The 17,726-nt window shown below is 45.0% G+C and overlaps 1 pseudogene; it reads right to left on the bottom strand.

Annotated features, from left to right (window-relative positions):
• LOC121567141 overlaps positions 1–17,726 on the bottom strand; it is a 171,522-nt pseudogene that overhangs the window by 106,504 nt on the left and 47,292 nt on the right.

Below are 17,726 nucleotides of genomic sequence, written 5' to 3'. Positions count from 1 at the left end.
CAAGTCAATCACACTTCTGTGAAATCAAACGGTCCACTTAGGAAGCAACACTGATTGACAATACATTTCACATGCTGTTGTGCAAATGGAATAGACAACAGGTGGAAATTATAGGCAATTAGCAAGACACCCCCAATAAAGGACTGGTTTTGCAGGTGGTGACCACAGACCACTTCTCAGTTCCTATGCTTCCTGGCTGATGTTTTGGTCACTTTTGAATGCTGGCCGTGCTTTCACTCTAGTGGTAGCATGAGACGGAGTCTACAACCCACACAAGTGGCTCAGGTAGTGCAGCTCATCCAGGATGGCACATCAATGCGAGCTGTGGCAAGAAGGTTTGCTGTGTCTGTCAGCATAGTGTCCAGAGCATGGAGGCGCTACCAGGAGACAGGCCAGTACATCAGGAGACATGGAGGAGGCCGTAGGAGGGCAACAACCCAGCAGCAGGACTGCTACCTCCGCCTTTGTGCAAGGAGGAGCAGGAGGAGGACTGCCAGAGCCCTGCAAAATGACCTCCAGCAGGCCACAAATGTGCATGTGTCTGCTCAAACGGTCAGAAACAGACTCCATGAGGGTGGTATGAGGGCCCGGCAAATTTGCCACTGGCGCCCCGTGCTCTTCACAGATGAAAGCAGGTTCACACTGAGCACATGTGACAGACGTGACAGAGTCTGGAGACGCCGTGGAGAACGTTCTGCTGCCTGCAACATCCTCCAGCATGACCGGTTTGGCGGTGGGTCAGTCATGGTGTGGGGTGGCATTTCTTTGGGTGGCCGCACAGCCCTCCATGTGCTCGCTAGAGGTAGCCTGACTGCCATTAGGTACCGAGATGAGATCCTCAGACCCCTTGTGAGACCATATGCTGGTGCAGTTGGCCCTGGGTTGCTCCTAATGCAAGACAATGCTATACCTCATGTGGCTGGAGTGTGTCAGCAGTTCCTGCAAGAGGAAGGCATTGATGCTATGGACTGGCCCGCCCGTTCACCAGACCTGAATCCAATTGAGCACATCTGGGACATCATGTCTCGCTCCATCCACCAGACTGTCCAGGAGTTGCACCAGACTGTCCAGGAGTTGGCGGATGCTTTAGTCCAGGTCTGGGAGGAGATCCCTCAGGAGACCATCCGCCACCTCATCAGGAGCATGCCCAGGCATTGTAGGGAGGTAATACAGGCACGTGGAGGCCGCACACACTACTGAGCCTCATTTTGACTTGTTTTAAGGACATTACATCAAAAAGTTGGATCAGCCTGTAGTGTGGTTTTCCACTTTAATTTTGAGGGTGACTCCAAATCCAGACCTCCATGGGTTGATACATTTGATTTCCATTGATCATTTTTGTGTGATTTTGTTGTCAGCACATTCAACTATGTAAAGAAAAAAGTATTTAATAAGATTATTTCATTCATTCAGATCTAGGATGTGTTATTTTAGTGTTCCCTTAATTTTTTTGAGCAGTGTACTTATTATGGACACATTGTTTCTACAGATTGTAAATTGAAAATAATTTGTTTTGCTAAAAGTATTATTATATTATTGATCGATTGACTATGACTTTTCAGATCACCCAGTAGTGCTATCTGCAGGGTTAGCTCCAGGTAAATATTGCAATCCTTCAGCCATTCCTGGACCTGTGTCCAAAAACAAGCTACAAATGGACAGTACCAAAACAAATGATCTAATGATTCTGTCTCTTCGCAGCTGTCAATCCTTTGGTCCTTAAATGAAACTGGTATACTTTTTTATTTATCACAATTGTCTTTAACCAATTATGTTCTTTAATGCAGGGCCGACAGACAAGTTCCTTACTTTTCCCCCCTTCCACTTTCCTCTTCCATTTTTGCGGTAATGCTGCAATTATTTGGTTGTAATTTTGGGTAGAGCAGACATTTCCATTTGTTTTTGTTAGCTGCATGTGCGACATAACCCCACCAGTCCTACCTATGATATCATTAACGAAGACTATACCTTTTTTAAACATGTTTTCTAAAAATAATGTTTTTTTATCAATTAGTATATTTGAGTATGTGTATGTGTTTTTCCTCTCCTTCTGCCCTATTCACAGGTGTCCCTTGTGTTCCTGATTGGTGGTCGTTGGTGTGTTCTACCTGTCAGTCGTCAGTTAATCTGCTGATTGCTGAGGCGGACCAATCAGTGGACACTCCCCCTGATTGCACCACCTGTTTCTGGTTTTCATTACCCAATCACATCCCACATCCCCTGGTTTAAAAACCCAGTCAGTTGTGGGTTTTTTCTTGCTTTCTCATACATTAGGCTACACAGACCTTTTTGATAGACAGACTACCTTTGTTCCTTCATACACCACATAGTCATAGCCCATACATCTCACTTTGTCCTGTTCCATGTGAGTATGTATTACTGTGGTGTCTTGTTGCTATTGTCTAGTCACTTGTTTGCTGTTTAGTCCCTATTGTACTTATGTTTGTTTGCCTGGGAAAAGGGGATTTTTAGGAAGTCGCCCTTGGGCATACACTGTTTCTGTATGATAAGTTGGATTAAGGAATAAAGACAGACACCAATGTTCAGTTCAATAGCCTTGTTAAGCCTTGTACAAATCCCTACGCGTGGAGTCTGGGGAACAGTCCAACTAGTCGATTACCTATCAACTAGACTCCGTAACATCATCCTTTTCAATAGAAAGTGCAAACATAACGGCATAACATTGCGTTCTTAACAGTCAAGTCATAACAATTGAAAAGCATGACATTTTCTTTTTACTTCAGCTGTCATCTTCCTTTTTAATTTTTTTTTTTTTTTTTTAAATTTTTTTTTGTTAAATTTTTTGAAATATTTTTTTTTAAATTAACAGACAACAAGTTAAGTCTCTTGCTTACAGAGTAAGCCTGTCCGGTGGCTTGCACAGCCGACCCACCCGTGAGTAAGTATTGGCTCTGACAGGGGTAGGATTAGGGCCACGAGCTGGAGAGTTTGGTGGGGTAGAAGCTTCACCTTCAGTTGGCTCATGTCTCAATTCTGCACCCCTTACCCTTAGGCCTGGACTGTGATCCAGCTCATCTAAGTGAGTGTATGGCATGTTCTGGTTTGTCTGCTCTGCTACGCGCAGATCCACCCGATTGCGACGATAGAGGGAGCCACCAACATCCACCAGGTAAGAACGTGGTGCAACTCTCTGTAGGCATGTGCCCAGCCTCCAAAGTCCTGTGTGGTCTCCCGGCAGCGGTTTCATCCTTATAGTTTCACCCACCTCCAGCTCTGGTAGGTCTCGAGCAGTCCGGTCGTAGAAGCACTTAGCGAGCTGCTTTCTGTGACGCAGTTTGTCCGTGACGCCAACCATGACGCAGGGCTCAAGTAGCTTGTTAGCTACGGGGATAGTAGTCTTCAGACGTCTGGACAGAAGGCGTTGTGCTGGGCTGCTGTCCATGTTTTCGGTGGGTGTGTTCCTCCACTGTAAGATCGCTTTCCATGGGTCGTTGCTGTCGCGCAAGGCCCTGCTTAACAGGTTTTTTGCAATCTTGACAGCTGATTCTGCCTTGCCATTTGCTTTTGGGTGTCTTGGAGAGGAGGTCACGTGGTCAAACTCCCATTCTGAGGCGAAACGCTTGAACTGTGCAGTGAATTGTGGGCCATTGTCCGTGATTACCTTGTCAGGCTGACCTTGCCTTGCAAACTGCGCCTTGCAGCGCTTTATGACCGTCTCTGCGGACAAGTCAGGGAGCAGTTCAATTTCCCAAAAGTCAGAGTAATGATCAACGAGGAGAAGATAGTCCTTTTGTCTGTGGCTGAATAAGTCCATGCTGATGATTTGCCAGGCCCTTGTGGGCAGTTCGTGTGACATCATGGTTTCCTTTTGCTGTTCATGAGCGTACTCGTTGCATGTGGTACAGTTGCTGACAAAGTCTTTAATTTCTGCTTGCATGTTTGGCCAGTATAATGTTTCACGAGCCTGACGGTAGCATGCGTCACCTCCGACGTGACTGGAGTGTATGCGGGTAAGCATCTCTGGACGTAGTGATTTGGGAATAATGACCTTCTGACCTCTGAACAAGACGCCATTTTGCACACTGATCTCATCTCGAAAGGTCCAGTATTCTCTCACTGTGAAAGGTGTCTCCTCTTTCAGATATGGCCAACCTGCTAGAGCCATGGACTTCAGTGACTGTAGGTGTTCGTCCTTGTCAGTATGTTGCCTGATCTGGGCTAGGCGGTGATCTGTCACGTTTAAGTAGTCTGCCTGATTGATCTGTTGAACATCTTGTTGTTCCTGCTGTAGCGAGCAGATGGCCTGCCGCTGATAGGCAGTGCCTCTACCTGTACATTGTGCTGTTGCCCTGCTCAGTGTGTCGCTGATGTACATCTCAGGTCCTGGCTTGTAAATGACCTTCAGGCTGTAGTTTTGCAGAGTCAGGAGCATACTTTGAAGCCTCTTGGGCGCGTTGAGGAGAGGTTTACTGAATATGGCAATGAGTGGTTTGTGGTCAGTTTCAGCGGTGACCAGCTCTCGACCATATAAGTAGTGATGGAATCGCTGGCAGGAGAAGACGATGCTGAGGCACTCTTTCTCAATTTGTGCATAGTTTTGTTCGGTGGGGGTGAGCGCTCTCGAGGCAACGCAACGGGCTGGCCTTCCTGCATAAGGCAGCATCCAAGTCCCCTTTGGCTAGAGTCGCTCTGGATTGTGACAGGCTTCGTGACGTCGTAGTAGCGCAACACTGGCATGGATGAAGCCAGAGATTTCATCTCCTGCACTGCGGCCTCGTGCTTGGGTAGCCAGTGCCATGGTGTGTCTTTGTCCAGCAACCGGCGCAGAGGCTCACAGACTGCTGATAGGTGTGGCATGAACTTTGCAAGATAGTTTGCAAAGCCGATGAGACGCTGTACTCCTTTTGCATCAGACGGGTTTGGCATGTCGAGGATCGCTTGGACCTTGTCTGGGTCCGGCTTCAGGCCTTTTGCCGAGAGAATGTGGCCATGGAAGTGGACGGCTTTCACCTTGAACTGCAGCTTCTTCAGGCCAAGACGAAGCTTAACTGATCGGCAGCGCTCCATCAGTGCCAGGAGCTTCACATCGTGGTCGCGTTCTGCTTCTTCGTCTGTTTCACCACAGCCTACGATCAGGATATCATCGGCGATGGGTTCAATGCCCTTGAGCCCAGCCAGTAACTCGTGCTGCTTGCGTTGGTATACCTCAGGCGCCACTGAGACACCAAACGGGAGCTTGAGCCAGCGTTTCCGACCCCAGGGGGTCCAGAAGGTAGTCATGAAGCTGCTTTCTTCGTCCAGCTTGCATTGAAGGAATGCATCTCGGGCATCCACCAAGGTGAAAATCCTGGCCTTGGGAAGCTTATAGAGGACATCCTCTAGTGTCGGCATGATGTAGTGGGATCGTTTCAGTGCTTGGTTCAGATGCTTTGGGTCGATGCAGACCCTCAGCTTCTCTGGTTTTTTCACTATGACCATATTGCTGATCCAGTCAGTTGGTTCAGTCACAGATGTCATGTGGCCATCGGCCTCGTACTTGTCCAGCTGGGCCTTCACAGCCACTTTCATTGCAATGGGCACATTGCGAGGAGCACACTGGACTGGAGTAATGCTCTCATCCACTTCAAAGTGTACCTCCCCAGGCACTGATTCAACGGGCATGTTGAATACATCGTCATATCTGCTGAGTAGTTGTTCTTTGGACAGGGGTCCATGCTGGACATGATCCACAATGTGCAGGTCATTTGGTACAGTGAACTGCATCAGTCCCAGGCGTTCGCATGTAGAGCCTGAGAGGAGAGGATTTTGACTGGTTTTCACAATCTCGAACTCCAGCTTGTGTTTGCGTCCCCGAATAACACATTCGGTCTCAAAAGGTGCCCATAGAGCTCATTAGTTCTCCTGAGTACAGCTTTAGTCTAGTATCGCTGGGAAATAGATGTGTGTCAGGTGCCAGATTGATTTTGTCTTTGTAGCTCATTACGTTGCATGTAGCACCCGAATCCAGTTGACATTGTTGTTGCTTGTTGTGTAATCGTAGTGTCACAAACCATTTCTTCCCTCTTGAGTGTACAGCCCCAATGGATTCATGCATGTAAATGTCACTTTCACTGTTCAGCTCTGAACATTGAGTAACATCATCAACACAGTGAATCTTGCCCTCACTCACCCTTCTTTTGCTTTTGAGACACACTTTTGCAAAGTGATTATTAGTTCCACAAGCTCTGCATGGTTTTCCATAGGCCGGGCAGTGCTCTTTGCCACGTGTGTGTGTATTCCCACAGTATTTACATGCTACGGGGCTCTCTGTGTTCACCGTTCGTGGTGAATTACTCTGCCTCGATTGGTTTTGTCTGAATGTCTGCCTAGCAACAGCGTGAACAGTATCAACGTCGGAGCGTGGGGTTTCCGTTTCCATTGCTCTCATTCTCATGTCAGTGACTTCAGCAGTGCGGCACATTTCGATGGCAGTTACTAATGTTAAGCCTCTCTCTCTCAGTAAACGCCGGCGCGTATTCTCATTTGCAATTCCCAGTACTATTTTGTCACGAATCAGTTCATCCTTCAATCCCCCGTATTCACAAGTGGCGGATTTCTCTCTCAAACGGGTTACAAAGTTGTGTACTGACTCACCCTCTTCCTGTTTGCAGCTTCCGAAAACGAACCGCTCGTAAATTACGTTTCTGGCGGGTTTGAAGTAATTCCCCAATGCATCCAATATAGCCTTTGCATCACACTGTTGTCGTGCCGTGAGGGTGAGATTGTGCCGGTAGATATGCCTGCATTCGCTGCCCATTAAACTCCTCAGAGTTGCCGCTTGTACCTCGTTGGGTTTCTCATGTAGACCGGTCGCCAGCGCATAGTCCTCGAATTCATCCCTGAAGTTGTCCCAATTAGTATTCCAGTCCCCTGTGAGAACCATGTGATTTGGTGGCGGAATGTTCGCTGCCATAGCAATGGAATAGGAGATTTCTTTGTCTTCAGTCATGGAGGTAGGTAGTGATGCTAGCTAGCCAGCTAACACGAGTTGATCAGTGTTGTGAGTAGGAAACGGCTTGTGTTCGCATATGGAACGTAACTGCGCCTATACTGTACTTAGCTACAAAAATAACAAACGTGTGTTTTCCGAGCCACTTCTGATACCATGTTTCTGTATGATAAGTTGGATTAAGGAATAAAGACAGACACCAATGTTCAGTTCAATAGCCTTGTTAAGCCTTGTACAAATCCCTACGCGTGGAGTCTGGGGAACAGTCCAACTAGTCGATTACCTATCAACTAGACTCCGTAACATACACTACCTGTAGGAAAACTTTGTCTAAAAACACTAGTTAGACTTGAGCGGACCACCCACTGTATTTTTGTGTAGTTAGTAGCAAGCTAGCGGCTCTTGAGGCAGGCAGGATCAGTTTAGTTTTTTTTGTTAATTCATTATTTCATTCCTTGGGTCCAGCACAGCCCCTTTTCCCCAAACCGTTTACCATGTGTTTAAAATAAACGTTGTGTTTGACGGTAGGATTGGTTGTCAGTGTATTTTGTTCTCACTGTTCCTTTTCACTATACTAATTCGCATGAGTTATGTTATGGGTCTCTTTACCATCCACCCTAGACTTTGTGGTTCTGTGTTTATGAAGACTTCACAAGAGAAAAGAGGTGGGGGTCAGAGTGAAAGAGCGGCGCCTGAAAACACCCTAGAGAAAGGAAAGGTTACAGTAAGAAAAGACGGAACAGGATGACGTTTTGCCAGGCCAAATGGCATTGGGACAAAGGGAGACACAAAGAAAGACAAAGCTGGAGAAGCAGTCTCTTCTCCACTCCCTTATGGTTGGGGCAACACCACTTCTCTTCACCTCCAACGCCTTCAGTGGCACCCCCACCTGATCTCCTGGGGGAACTGTGCGTTGGTGACCAAGAAGCTGGAGACGCGGTGTGTTTGGAGGATGCGCAGGGAAGACATTATTTTGGGGTACATGATTGGCTCTCCCACCAGGGACAGTGCATCTCCTCTTCCCACTGATCACTATGGATCTCCTGGCAGAGCCTAGACGCTGCTCAACTTGCCTAGAATCAACATGCCCCGCTCAGTGTATTTCTACTTGCATGCACACACAAGGGTGCACGAATGCACATGACAAGCACTCTCACACAAGCCAATAAAACGAACCAAAATTGATTCCAAAAGTAAACAGTGAAGTTTTAAAAAGTTGAAAATATTGATTTCATGCACTGATGATCATTGCATTACACAAAAGTTGTATACTGTGGATCAATGCAGTATGAGAAAACATTAACTTGAAGAATGGCAGCAAGCGACAACAAATCCATAAAATAATTTCCATTGATGAAGCCAGGCAAACGGCTGGTGTCTGATACATTTGAATGGTAAATCACATCACAGAACAGCTTTACACTGAGACATCAAGCTGAAAAACATAATTGTACATTCCCCTGGCCCTCATACAGGGCCATTGGAGAAATCACACTTTAATTCAGTCCTATCCCCAGCCCAGGCTGACACACACAGGTCCCTCAGGCCTCATTTTGTGTCTATTTTATTGATATTATGTGATGTGGAATCACATTACACTCCCACATGTGTGGCTGGCTGTCCTCTGGAGGGGCACTCGTTCACTCTAAAGTGGATTGTTCATACAGTACTGCATCAATGCTGACATGGTGCTCCATTAGAAGTATCTATTCTAACGAGAACGTGGGAGGAGGGATGGAGATGGTTATGAATCTGGGTATTAGTGTCTGGCAGGAACACATCCACATCATTACCAATGTCCTGAATGTTTAAACTCCAAGACCATTATCCCAAGGAAAATCTGTAGAGAGGCCCTGACTCTGGCCAAATTGGTTTAGTGATTAGATCGGACCAGACTACCCTGATGACATTTCCATCAGAAGTCCTCAGTGAGCCCCTAAGATTGACTTAACCTAATGTAGTCTCCCGAGTGGCGCAGTGGTCTAAGGCACTGCATCGCAGTGCTAGCTGTGCCACTAGAGATCCTGGTTCGAATCCAGGCTCTGTTGTAGCCGGCCGCGACCGGGAGACCCATGGGGCGGCGCGCAATTGGCCCAGCGTCGTCCAGGGTAGGGGAGGGAATGGCCGGCAGGGATGTAGCTCAGTTGATAGAGCATGGCGTTTGCAACGCCAGGGTTGTGGGTTCGATTCCCACAGGGGGTATGAAAAAATAAAAAAATAATGTATGCACTAACTGTAAGTCGCTCTGGATAAGAGCGTCTGCTAAATGACTGTAATGTAAATGTAAATCATTAACCCCGAACGTTTAATTTAAGAAACATCAAAAACACAAACTGACTCCAAATGGCTTTATTCTGTGCCGACATGACTCAGGTAAACTCAAACAAATGAAAACAGACAACACCACTGAAGAATATGACAAGCAGTATTGAGCAAATCAGGATCATTAGAGAGAAGTGAGTCGCACACACACACACCTCCCCTGCCAACAGCAACCCCCTGCTCCCACCACAAGCTCACTAATCAGCAAGGCAACTCGGTTGGGTTAATTTCAGTCCCAGTAGACATGTCGCTAACTACACCAGTCCAGATGTCCATCAAAGGGTTGAGTATGGGAAACAAATTGGAATGACTGGATGGAATTGGCACTTGGTGAAGAGAGAAAAAGTGACACGAGTCCTTCCTGGCTAAATTGACAATCAGTGCAGTCGACAGAGCAGGGAGAGAGAGCTCCGTTGATCCCAATAGGGAGGCATTTATAGTGTTTAGTGTTTTGTGATGGGTCATGTGTGATGTGTTTGGGTTATCCTAGAATAAATCATCAACTACTATAGTCAAAGGCCATCTAATAAACCGCTGAATAATATAATGAGAGGATGTTGCAGTCAAGCTGAGTGTGCCCATCACCCATTGATTACAAATGAAGATAGATGCCATGTGTTTTTCTCTTTACTGACTGCTGGAACTGTCATGGCCGACTGAGCTGTTGCTTTACAAACCATAGACAGGTCAGAGACATGCCCAGTGAGAAGTCCAGTGACAAGTGCGTCACACTCTGGTCCCGGTGAGGAGAGGTGTGACAGCGGCTGGACAGACAGGGTGCTGATGACTGAATCAGCCCAGAGCCTCACTGCACTGAGAGCCACTGACTACGTCTCAAATGGTACCCTGTTCCTTTATCCACTACCTTTGACCAGGGCACTATGTAGGAAATAGGGTGCCATTTGGGACACAGCCACTATGATGTCACTGCACTGTGGGGACCGAAGTGTCAGACAAATATCCCCAGGCCCAGCGTCTGTCTGTCTGTTAGCCTGACCAGGTCTGTGACACAGTTTGAGCTCTCATACAAGCTCTGCCTCATTGTAGCATGTGTCGTTACTCTTGAGCGACTCTCAACTTGACGGTGAAGTATAGTCTCTTGAATCTAGATTAGGTATTGTGATGAGCTGTTAGGCCAACCTATTCCAGAATTGGTTACAAGTAAAATGTTTCACTTCATTTGAGTTCAAATTGTTCTGTCATCAGTGTAAACAAAGCCAATGTGTTGTTACGGTTAACTTTCTACTGTCGGATCTTGTTTTTTAGTGTGTTGGTGTTACTCACCTCTGAACTGTCGGATCATGTTCTGGTGGTTATCCACAGCCTCCAGTAGTATCTTCTCAGGCAGGTCCATCTTCCAGCACCACTCTGTGCCCACCGGGTTAGTGTGGTGTCTGTCGGGACAGAGAGACAAGATCAGAAAGGACTGCTCTGTCTGGTCACACACACACACACACTCTGCCCTAAACCTGGCTAAGTAACCAGACTGGTCTGGTGACCTCTTACGTCAGCCTGCCATGACCCTTTCAGTCCCTCTCAGATCACCTAAAAGGGCACAAGCTAACAGAAGTTTACACCATTTCTTTTTAGAGTTAAATGAAAGTACAGTAGGCACAAAGGCAACAGGTGACAGTAAATATGGAAAAATATAAAGTGAGGAATTCCACACACATCAGGGGCTCTGTATTCCACCTCACAGTTCACTAGACTAGAGAACATTATTTTTTACCCATCAGTTCTGGTGCCCCCTGCTGCTGAAGGACAGCTAAGACAATTCCTTTGTGTCTGACAATGTTCTGCTGTTACCCATTGTCCCAGATAGGGACCTCAACTCAGACGGGACTATCACTACTAACAGCACCCCATTCACCAGAGGCCTGGACTGGCAGAGACATTTTCAAAGGAGTTTTATTATCTTCATCTTTTCAAAGGTTAGCCTGCTTCCAGATCTGTTCGTGCAGTCTTACAATAGGAGTTATAAGGAGTTAGGAAGACAGCAAAAACAGATCAGGGACCAGGCTATTTCGAAGGTAACTTGAGGAGAAATATCCCAACCAATGTCAGTTCACTTGATTCAGCTTCTAACCGCTCTCCCTTTAATTAGCACGATCATTAATCACCCACACGTTAATCATTAGCTGCCTCGTTAACTTTTGGTTAGCTAAGCGATAGCATGGCCATCAGTCAATGACGGGGTGAGCACTGACTGGTTTCAGGAGGGATACAAATATCTGGGGTTCTGTACTGAGTTCTGTACTGGGTACTGCCTGTACTGCCTATGACAATATCGTAATATATTGTAATATGGCTGATTTTAAAATGATAGGAGGGTAACGCCAGGGGCCATATGCTCTTCTGAGAACTTGCAACAATGAACTAAAAGGGTCTAGGCATGCTTAGCCATATTGTGAAATGCAGCTCTGGTTATTGGGTTAAGATGAGGATGCAACTGCACTGGGCGTATGAGAATAATGTAATATAATTGAATAAACTGGTGCATGAATTATTCTAAAATCTCTAAATCAATCACATCAACAATCATAGATCAGTAGCACCCACCTCCAGCAGAAGACACTTGTTGGCACAGGCGAGGCTAGGGGTGATCTCCATACACCTGTGGGACTCGATACCATAAAAGTAGTGCTTGTAACAACCTTCTCTTCCTCTTAGCATGGACTGGGGAAAGAAAAATACATTTAGTTATTCAATGTTTATGAATGTAAGATTACTCATATAAGGAATAAATAATCTTATCCATGTTACCTTGGTCCAATTACAAAGCTTGACTCCTGAATGACTTCCTATGAGTTTGTATCCTGCAGAAGAGAAAATATATAAAATAGTCATGTATTTCTCCCCATCATAACCTGTCTACACGAGTAGCATTTATTATGAATGAGTAGATCTCTGTAGGAGATGAAAAAAGTACAAAGGAACCTTATTACATATGCTGTGGTCCTGTGACAAACTGACACCATTTAAAATCAAATCAAATTGTATTGGTCACATACACATTTTTAGCAGATGTTATTGCGGGTGTAGCGAAATGCTAGTGTTCCTAGCTCCAAAAGTGCAGTAATATCTAACAATTCACACAAATCTAAAAGTAAAAGAATGGAATTAAGAAATATATAAATATTAGGACGAGCAATGTCAGAGTAGCATTGACTAAAATACAGTAGAATAGAATACAGTAAATACATATGAGATGAGTAAAGCAGTATGTAAACATTATTAAAGAGACTAGTGTTCCATTATTAAAGTGACCAATGATTCCATGTCTATGTATATAGGGTAGCAGCCTCTAAGGTGCAGGGTTGAGTAACCGGGTGGTAGCCGGCTAGTGATGGCTAGTTAACAGTCTGATGGCCTTGAGATAGAAGCTGTTTTTCAGTCTCTCGGTCCCAGCATTGATACACCTGTACTGACCTCGCCTTCTGGATGATAGCGGGGTGAACAGGCAGTGGCTCGGGTGGTGTCCTTGATGATCTTGTTGGCCTTCCTGTGACATTGGGTGCTGTAGGTGTCCTGTAGGGCAGGCAGTGTGCCCCTGGTGATGCGTTGGGCAGACCGCACCACCCTCTGGAGAGCCCTGCAGATGCGGGTGGTGCAGTTGCCGTACCAGGCGGTGATATAGCCCGACAGGATGCTCTCAATTGTGCATCTGTAAAAGTTTTTGAGGGTCTTATTGGCCAAGCCGAATTTCTTCAGCCTCCTGAGGTTGAAGAGGCTCTGTTGCACCTTCTTCACCACACTGTCTGTGTTGGTGGATAATTTCAGATTGTCAGTGTTGTGTACGGCGAGGAACTTGAAGCTTTTCACCTTCTCCACTGCAGTCCCGTCGATGTGGATAGGGGCGTGCTCCCTCTGCTGTTTCCTGAAGTCCACGATCAGCTCCTTCGTTTTGTTGACGTTGAGGGAGAGGTTATTTTCCTGGCACCACTCCGCCATGGCCCTCACCTCCTCCCTGTAGGCTGTCTTGTCATTGTGGGTAATCAGGCCTACTACTGTTGTGTCGTCTGCAAACTTGATGATTGAGTTGGAGGCTATGGATGCCGTCTTGCGAGGGTTAACACTCTTAAATGTCTTACTCACGTCGGCCACGGAGAACGAGAGCCCACAGTCCTTGGGAACGGGCCACTTCGGTGGCACTGTGCTATCCTCAAAGCGGGCGAAGAAGGTATTTAGCTTGTCCGGGAGCAAGACGTCGGTGTCTGCAACGTGGCTGGTTTTCCTTTTGGAATCCGTGATTGTCTGTAGACCCTGCCACATATGTCTCGTGTCTGAGCCGTTGAATTGCAACTCCACTTTGTCTCTGTACTGACATTTTGCCTGTTTGATTGCCTTGCGGAGGGAATAACTACACTGTTTGTATTCAACCATATTCCCAGTCATCTTGCCATGGTTAGATGCGGTGGTTCGCGCTTTCAGTTTTGGGATAATGTATGTCCTATCATTTCAGTGTGTCTAGGAATTTATATCCATCCATCTCCACGATTATGTCTGTTGGGAAATGTAAATATTGGTGATCAATATCAGAGAACATTTTGTAATCTAGGTCTAATTGCTACAAAAAAATATCCACCCGCAATAACTAACTGGAGGACTGAACTATCTAGCTACATCCCACTAGACTCTATATATTATAAAATTAAACATTAACAAGACATATTTGACAGAATTTGGAATCTTACGGTGTTTTCACATATAGTCCTCTTTAAAATAACTGATCTCAGTCCTCTTTAAAATGAACTCTGGGGTAAAAAAAAAAGCAAAATAACTCTGTTCTCTTTGTATTCACACTGCCCTTGCCTTTGAATGAGGACTCAACTCTTTTGCCAGTTCACTTCACCTTATGAGGTCCGAGTCCTCTTTGCATTCACATTGCTATGTTTAGAAAGGAACCAAGATATTTTTCCAACATTCACTCAATGCAATCTGGGTAAAAGTACAGGATAAGCCATTCCATCAGAACGTGCTATCAGACAGCTAGATATACCTAGACATAATAATTGTATCCAGATGATAATATTAACGTGCAAATATGATTGGTAACAGATTAAATACCAGTAGAAAAACTGCAGAGTAAATAATGATGTAGGCCTAATTGAAAATTGAACAGGCTACTGCCCCTTTAAGAGCTTGAATATATATTGTACCTATGTTGTGATTCTTACCAAATATGTTGTTGTCTTCTCACACTATTTAAACCCCACAATCGAATAAACAGCTTATGAAGCTCTCTTAGCCTATTGATCAACATATTGCAAACAAATAATCTGAACATCGTGTCAGTACAAAACTCCACAGATTTTGGAATTTCTGTGCATCCTTGACAATTGCTAATCAATATCCAGCACACGTTTTTTCTGCGAACCTGCATATCATCAACTCCTCTCTCCAATGTGAAGGGGTTATGGCAGGGGAAACGGTGATTCAGTAGTCTAGTGTGTGGTGTGGGAATAATGACAAGCGAACCTGCTGTGCTTTGTGTTCACATTGCCCTAAAAATGGGAACCGGACTGCGGAATTCATGCGAACCAAACTCAGACCACCTTTCGAGATGATCAGTTCGGTTCACTTCGGATACTTTTTTGAGGGGTCCGAGTTCCTTTGGAGTGTTTACAATCCACAAGAAAATTAAGGGAACCGCACTGAGCTCACAAAAATTGGCTGAAAGGGACCAAGTATGAAAACACCCTTAGAGAATATGCTGTATAGTGGGCATTTTGTTTTTGTGTTGTTTCTGTTTGTGAATGTCAGTTTGTTTTGGATAGGTTTTTTTGCCTTAGTGTTTTTCTTCGTGGATCCCTCTGTGAGAATGAATGTATGTGGATTTGTGTGTGTGTGTGGGGGGAGGGAGATGTATACTGACTGTGTGAGATTACATTTGACTGAGTTCTGTAGAAAAACTATGAAAACTAATTATCCCAACAACAACCAAAATGAGTAGATAGATTGCAACTTGTATAATGTTACATGGTAACAACATAGTAATAACGGTTGCATAACACGTGAGACATCACTAGACCATTTGCCAATAGCATTTTTTTTTAAAGTATGAGTTCTGTGATTTCCCAATAGCAAAGCCCACACATTCAAATTAGCAACATAACTTCAAAAGGTGTTGAGGCTGCGTGTAATATAAGTGTACATGATGATGAAGGGTTGTCCATACTAGCTGTGGATTGGACTACTCATTTACAGCGTTTCAAGCTCTGACAACCCCCATCAAACAGAATACTTTTATTTGTCTCTTTTAATCATCCAGATACATGCCACTGCTTTTATATCAAGGGTTCTCCATAGGATTCAAGGGGGGCCTTCCCATCTCTGCATTTCAAAAGACACAACATTTATAAGAAGTTATATTTCAGTCCTGTTTGTGAGGTAAAACAGCATGATATAGACGCCATGAGAGAGAGAAAAAAACATGACATTTCAGGTGTTGAAATGTTGAGTGCTCATAATGGCTGCATTGACCGGTCATCTTTCATCCTAGTAGGATACCCAGTGTGCTTTGCTTACTGTGCAGCTAACTATAGCCTTGCCCACCTGGGAAATACAAGTCAGCCATCTTGTGTCAGAATTTATGTTCTTCAAAAGTGAATTATTATTGATCTCACTGTTCTCAGGACTGGTGTCCTCCTGTTATTGGATAGGTTAAAGCCTGGTGTAATTGAGCTATGCTGTAACATAAAGTAAATAAAATGTACCTTAGTCTATTGCACTGCTAGTAAAGGCCCAACGATGTGATGCACGATGGGGGGATTAAGACGCATTTACCATTTACCCCAACACTGGGGGGCTGGCAATCGATCCAGGACGCTTTTTTACACCCACAGGAAATCAATTGTACCACGCACACACAGTCAGACACACACACACTAAATCATTTTCTTACCCACAATCCCCCTGAGGATATGCTAACTACTGTTTATTACTTGTTTGTCGACCCATGTAGGGCAAAGTCGGAGGTGTCGGGAGCTGGGGCTGTTGTTCCGACTAGGATTATATTACAATTCTGCTGAAGACTGGCTGGTGCTGGATGCAGCACAGAGAAGAGAACAAGGCCTAGTGGGAGTAGTGTTGAGTCTAATCTGAGGGCCCTTCCCTTCTTGTGTTCATTAGGTAAAAGCCTTCACTTCAAACGCCTCAACTGCCTTTTATGTCTGTCTGCACAGAGAGAGAACGAGCGAAGGGGAGCTAGACGGGAGGTAGGCTTTGCTCCTCTCCCTCTCAGTGGATCTGATTAACTGTACCCATCTATGTGGAGAGGCTCATGTGAACACCAGGCCAGCCACAAAGAGAGATGCCCTCCAAACCTGTGCTGCTGTAGGGCTTATAGCCACCCACTCCAACTGCAGTCATCCCCCTTTCACACCATATTAATCTCCTACGGCTAAATGAAAGTAACCAGACAGTCACCAGTCTACCCGTAAACCAAGACGTGAAGGTGGAGGTAAACTACATTGACCATTTCAACAAAATAAAATATGTTTTCACTTTCCACAGAACCCAAAGAGACTCTGAGATCTTCCTCCCTTATCAATAATACTGGGTTCTCTAGGAAACCCTGTAGGCCAGCGCTAGAGCGCTACACTATCAATACACTCAATACACAGGACAGGATCTGAACTGAGCTAAGTTTCTCAATCTCTGTCCCCTTCCAGTCTAGTCCAAGAGCTCCTCTACATACCTGTTCATTCCCCAACTGGAATGAAAAATACATTTTACATCGTCAAATACCAAACTTTTCACTCATTACGGCTCAAGTTTTAGGCTAATACTGATTAAATATTGACGAAATCTGTAGAGAATAGAGCTCAAATAAAAATGTTGACTCTGTTGAAACAAAACTTCAATTAGTTTCTCTCGATGTGCTGGGACACATTAAGCCTTCACTACATGATGTTCTTAATTAGAGGCAGATAAGTCTCCTTTCCAAAAGATGTAAGACTCTTTAGCTAACATCCACATCCAGGCAGAAATATACACACTGAGTGTACAAAACTTTAGGAACACATTCCTAATATTGAGTTGCACCCCTTTTTGCCCTCAGAACAACCTCAATTCGTTGGGGCATGGACTACAAGGTGTCGAAAGCGTTCCACAGGGATGCTGGCCCATGTTGACTCTAATGCTTCCCACAGTTGTTTCAAGTTGGCTGGATATACTTTGGGTGGTGGACGATTCTTGATACACACGGGAAAAAGCGTTGCAGTTCTTGCCTATACACCCTCTGAATGGCACACATTCACAATCCATGTCTCAATTGTCTCAAGGCTTCAAAATATTTTTATAACCGGTCTCCTCCCCTTCATCTACACTGATTGAAGTGGATTTAACAAGTGACAATAAGGGATCATAGCTGGTCAGTCTATGTAATGGAAAGAGCAGGTGTTTTGTACACAGTGTATTTACAGTATTTATACAATATGTATGTACAGTATAC

The sequence above is a fragment of the Coregonus clupeaformis genome, unplaced genomic scaffold (assembly GCF_020615455.1).
Source record: "Coregonus clupeaformis isolate EN_2021a unplaced genomic scaffold, ASM2061545v1 scaf0035, whole genome shotgun sequence".
NCBI classification, from domain to species: domain Eukaryota; kingdom Metazoa; phylum Chordata; class Actinopteri; order Salmoniformes; family Salmonidae; genus Coregonus; species Coregonus clupeaformis.
The sequence above is the reverse complement of the archived record's forward strand: the minus strand, read 5'-3'. Positions and strand labels throughout refer to the sequence as shown.